Genomic DNA, 6347 nt, shown 5'->3' with positions numbered 1-6347 from the left:
AACCTGAGTAGGTTTTCCATAATGATCTTGGTTGCAATCACTTTTGTACCACCAGACCACAGCCAGTGCATGCTCATAAAATTCTCCATTGAGCTTAACACTGTGAGAAACATAGCAGATAACTACTCCAGGTCGGCTTGGTGCAGAGATATTAATGGAGCCATCCTCGGCAGTCCAAGATGCCACGATACGTGCACTTCTTAAGTTTCAACAGTCCATCTTCACTCCAAACTTCTCAGTTCCAAGCCTAATGTTTGAATACTTCCGGGCAACATTTGAAGGAAACTCAACATGTTTGTGGGGGTACAATGTTTTATAACAATCGAGGAGCAGCTTCAGTTCATCTGAATCCAACACAAAGTGTTTATATGTGCTGGGTTGTCTAACAAGTGTAAGATCACTCCATTGAAAATCTTTTAAATCCCAGCACTGTTAAATAACTAAGTAGCAGTTTTTAAACTAAAACTCTCACCACAAGAACTTCCCTCCTTGTTAAAAAAAGGCATAAAGTTATCTTGAAAATCAGCTGGGAATGAAACATCCCAAACAAACTGTCCAGCTAGCGGTTTGCGCATGAGTTGCACTTCAACAGATTTTCCATTTACTTGCATACTTCCCAGAATTCCATTGAAGCGTTCAAAGCTGAAACACCAGAAGGCATGTACTGGACCACAGTCAATTACACATTCCTTTAAATGGCAGTGAAGATGCATATTTGGGGTAACAAACTTTTTTCCATACAACTGCTCAAATGTTTTACCAAACTTTACAAAGAGCAGATCAGCTTTCACAATGTCAGTTTTGGACAAGATTGGACAACAAATGCATTGGCAAGCTAGAACGAATGTCTGCCAGCATCTCAAGTGACTTTCTGGAAGCAAATCTCTAAGACAAAACAAGGAATATATTAATGTCCAGTTCTTCCACTGTGATGCAGTGTAACCACCATAGTTTGATGCAATCCTGTGTGGCAATCGCCCATTTCCTGTTCCAACATCAAAGGAATGGATTTTTTGTTCGAAAATCTTAAGCTTTTTCTTGGTTAGCAAATCTTTCTTAACCCAAAGTTTAAAGACATGTTTTGCACTTCCAAGGAAAAGGTTGTGCATAGGATCTATAGCAGTGAATCTTACCGCATCAAAATATTCAAGCTCCAAAAGACAACTATAGTAGACGCCATACTTTCTGGTTAATTCATTATGCCTGTTTTGTGTGCAAGCTTTCCGCACCATTTCAGCATGCAGACAATGACTTTGATTTTGACGTGGGGGCAACAACTCTCTGTCAAAACCAGAATAATCACTTTTTTCACCAAAACTTCATGCAAAATATCTGAAACATTTGAAACAGCCACGATGTGCTGAATTTCCTTTAAATATGCAAAGTTTTTGCAACGCAGGCAGGTCAGCTGATGCAAGAAGAATAGCACCACGATAGGTCAGGGGTATCTTGCTCTGACTGCTTGTCAATTTTACTCCTTTCCAAAAGGCCTTGAACTCATACACAATTGGCTCCAAAAAAGGATTCAGTGACTTGGGCTCTTTTGACATCTCAGGTATAATCCCAGCAACTATAATCTTTTCCCATTTGAAACGCTCTTCTCTAGGCAGATTGAGAAGAACCAGGTATATAACCCCAACAGATCTATCATTTCTTCTTTTACATGGTTGAAACCAGTCCACATTGATAGCAAAGGCAAGGTTTCTCAGTGCACTGAGATAGTCCTTTCCTTTGTACTTCAGAAAGTCCTTCCAGATCTGACCATCATACACATCTGCTAGTATGTTTTCTTCTACAGTACGCTCACGCCACTGCTCGCACGTTTCAGGTACACCTGGTCTCTTAAGCAAATTTTCAACTTGGTCAATAATGCTGTTGAAGCAATAAAGTTTATGTGGATAGAAACAAACTTTGCCACTGCCCAGGATTACTTTTTTAGCCAAAACTTCTTCACACTGCCCCCTTCTACCTTTCTTGAATGCCTTATTTGAGCATAAGTTGGGTACAATCTTTCCTCCAACCACTCTAGTACAATTTTCCAGCTGGTAAAGTGCTGCACATTTCGGACAAACTGCAAATTTGACAATGTTATCACCCTTTAAGTTAACAAACTTTCGCAACAGGTAAAGCGAGCTTGGAAGCATTAAGGCCAGTTGACAGAGATATTCACAGTTGAAGGTTACTCCAGTAATATGTAAAAACTGGAATAAAAGCCACAAGAGCCACTCAAGACCATTGTCACTTAGTTTGGTGGATGCTTGCCAAAATAACAAAAAATAAATGAGCCACTAGAGCAATGTAGTCAATTTTTGAACTGATGATTGATGGCGAGTTGGTTCTGGAAGGGGTTCATCTCCAGCCACATCTTCAAGAAGATGATCTACATCTTCATGCCATTCCTGAGAATCTTCATCCTCACAACTACCACTGCAACCACAGTCACCACTGCCTTCAGAACTATCGGTGCAAGAAGTCAAATCCTTGAACAAAAATAATAAAAAACAGGGTCAATCTACAATATACGGCTGCACAAGCGCAAGTGTTTCAGAGTTTTATGCAATACACACATTTTACATAGGTTTCGATTATGTTTTTTTTCTATGAAAAAAGCAAATCAAAACTAATTAAAAGAAGGTCATAAATATTGTAATATACAAATGCAGTACAATGCTTCAATCTGTATTGTAGCTTGATTCAATAAAATTAAAACCTACCTCATCTGATTTAGTTTCTTCCATGTCAACATTGTCTGTACTTAGAAAATTTACGTTATCACCCAAGACATCTTCACAAACATATGGGGAATGACCTGTAAGAGTCATGATAGCAATACCTTGATCAGCTGTTTGGAAATTTTAAAGGATGTTTAGTGCATGCTTGATGCAAGAAATGAAACAATTCTCTTCTTGGAGGCCTTCCTTTAGATTGCAAATACAATGCATCTTCGTGTCCTGATTTACCATAAGCATGCACATACAATCTAGATCTAGAGGAAAGCAAAGGGAAGAAAAGATGCACAAAAAGGCTTCAAATGCATTCTTCTGCCCTCGCCCAGCATGATTCAATGGGATTTTAAGCAACTACATGTACATGTATGACGACAATGGTAACCAGAACATTACCATGAGAACAAAAGGTTGAAACATGAGCCCTCTCAGCTTTTTAGTACATTTCTTTGACAATGCATGGAGGATAAAAACAAGTAACAACTTATGTTCCTTTTTTAAACTTGGTTGCTGCCCTAAGTTTGTTTTGCCAGTTTGGCCCAACTGGGGCAGGCAGGATTATTGTAGCGATGATTAAGAACATGCACATTTCTTTCTCAAGCCATTAGGACGTTTTCACGTTCTCATGGTTGCTTAAGCTCACTTATATTTGCCACATTATTTGTGGTCAATTGCTACTGGCATCTGTCATAATACATGTAGTATGAATATAATATGCAAAGGCTAAAGGCTTTTTTGGTCAAGAACAAAATCAAAACGAGCCAATACACTCTAAGTGCTTCTAAGCTGCAGATCATTTGCATGTTTAATATGAAAAGACTAAATGCAGTGATGAGATTGTAGCATCCGTAGGGCTATAACAAATTTGCATATCAAATACTGGCGTTGTCATTCGTTCCTTGTGTTTAAACCAAAAAGCCGCTGGAACAAGGTGATCCAAGACTTAAAAACTAAAAACTCACAATTGCAGAATACCGGCCCACAAAATGTCCTACTTAAAAAAAGTGCCACCGTGGTCCACAGTCCCATAGTCGATCAATGAAAACTGTTAAAGGGCAAGCAGTAAAATAAACTGCCACCGCTGTCTGCAGTCCCATAATCTATGAATGAGAATTGTTAAGGGCAAGCAGTAAAATGAACTGCCACTGCAGTCCACAGTCCCATAGTAGATGAATGAAAACTGTTAAAGGTTAAAATGCCTCCCTTCGGTGTCCGAAAACATCACTTTTCATCATATTTAGCAGAGTTTATGTAGCGCTACAGGAACAGAGACAGTGACTTATTTGAAATGTTCTTAGGAGATGTAAAGAAAAGTTTATGCACCAAACAAAAAATGTTAATTAAAAGGCAAGCAGTAAAATGAACTGCCACCGAGGTCCGCAGTCCTGTACTAAATGAATGAAAATTGTTCAAGTGAAAAGGGTAGTTAACTGAACCGCAACGAGAAAGCTAAAATTTTACGAGAGTGCTAATACCTAATCACTGAAACCAGCGCTTTCTTCTTCACATGATCTCGTGAAAGGTGTACTTGACCAAACCGCAAAATGAAAGTTACTTGTAAAATTTTACGAGAGTTCTTAGGCAGGCCTAATCACAAGCTTGTTGTTTTCCTCCTAATGCTGGCCAATCAACTTTCTAATTCCTATTGTTTATGAAAGAAACTCTTCTTTGTCAGTTCTATTAACGGCTGATGAACAACAGCCCTGCAGACGCCGAGACTCAGTCTTGACAAAAAACCTAGAATAAGTCTCTTTTAAAAAATATTTGTTTTACTTGATATATCCTTTTGTATGTGCTTGTGTTTTTTTTCTGTGGTCTTAAATTTTAATGCACTGGCAATGCTAAGACAACGTTTCCAGAAAGACCATTTTAAATATTGAAAACAATTAATGACCGTCAAATTTAATTTCTTTTTTTGCAACGATTCTCATTTTTATTTGTCAGTTACTTTCTTTTACAGAAATGTACCAAATGGATTTGTCAAATTAGCTAATACTGGCAGATCTGAACTTTGCTTTACATTCAGAATCACTTCAGGATTATCGATCATAACTGGATTGAGAATTTCAAGCCGTATTCTCTTCCAATAAAACAATAAGTTCACCCTCTGAATCAATCTTTGATTGTAGCTCTGACAAAGCATATCTCTTGTCTTCCTTAAACAAGTCATGATTCAGTATTAAGAAAGAAGACAAAGAATCAAAACTGCTGTACAATTAACAAGCGATGCCGTAAAATCACTGACGCGACATGCTTAACGCAAACAAGTCAAGTCACAGATGCCGGTCTCGACCCACTTTCACCTCGGCTACTTGACGTCCGTGTTGAAAAAAACGTCTCGTGCTTAAGCTCTGTAATTATGGCTTTGATTCACCTCAGGGTTAGAGTAAGAGCCAGGATGTCATTTGGAAAAAATTTTAAGATGAATTTGGAAATGGCCAATTCCTATTAACTACAGTACCGTGAAAAACAATGACATGGCACAAACATCATTTTAATCTTTCTTTAGTTGCACAGATCATTAAAGAAAGTGTGATTTGTTCGGGGTATTATCAAATTTTTCTATTCCATTTTCATTCCATTTTTTTATTCCATTTCATAGTTGCATAGGCTTGATTGTATTTTATAATAAAAAGGGCTGTCGACTAAGGTTTAGGGTTAGGGTTAGGGTTAGCCACTCCTTCCATTGGCAAAAAGGTGGTACTTATATTCACTAAGCTCGTAAAAATTTCTTACCATGCCATGTGTCAAAGGAGTTCTGTATGTTCTGTGCAAGAAGCCAGTTTTTAATTTTTGACACAAAGTCATGTGCAACCTCTACTACATTAAGTCCTGCAATAAAATAAGGTATGAACGATATATTACGCACCTCCATAGACTTTCTTAGCTTTGCATGAAATTTTATTTAAATATTTTTTGTGATTATTAAAATCAACATACTGTTTGTGTATATAATGTGGTATTATTTGGCAAAGTGTTCACATTCAGGCCATTTCTGTAAGTTTTGCTTCCAAGGAACTCATGAGTGTGATATGATAACAGGTACACAGTGATGCTTGTCATATCACTTTCAGTGGTAATTGAGCATGAGGAAAGGAAAATACACCAGAATACCTTTGGCTTGAACAGCTGGTAAAATTTTCCTTATTGCCTAAAATTCATGGGTTTGGGAGCTGCAAAACTCTTCCTTCGTGACAGTTTGCACAGCTACAACATGGTGGGTTCTGTCCAAAAGACACATTGTAATATTAACGATAATTGGTGACAAGACAAAACTCAGAGTAAGGTAAACCAATCTGACTTTTACAAATTCGCATGTTTTCCTGCACAAAACTTACGTGCACATGTCTTTACTTACTCATGGCCAGTGTAGAGTGGTATGCATTTGATGTTGAGTCATGTCGGCAGTCAGTTATGACAGTCTACAAAACAGAGAAATTATGTATTAATTTAACTGACTAGCATGATTTAGATTTAAGAGACTGTGATTATAGGCAGGTGAATTTATGGCTAGATTAACTTGCAGCCCCATTCTTTTCAATGTAAGCATCTGTGTTCTGGACCTCCTATATCCTTTCTCTCATTGAAGAGTCTGCAGCTTTGTTTACAATATCAATATAG

The sequence above is a fragment of the Montipora foliosa genome, chromosome 12 (assembly GCF_036669935.1).
Source record: "Montipora foliosa isolate CH-2021 chromosome 12, ASM3666993v2, whole genome shotgun sequence".
In the NCBI taxonomy this organism is placed as follows: domain Eukaryota; kingdom Metazoa; phylum Cnidaria; class Anthozoa; order Scleractinia; family Acroporidae; genus Montipora; species Montipora foliosa.
Note: the sequence above shows the minus strand (reverse complement) of the source record.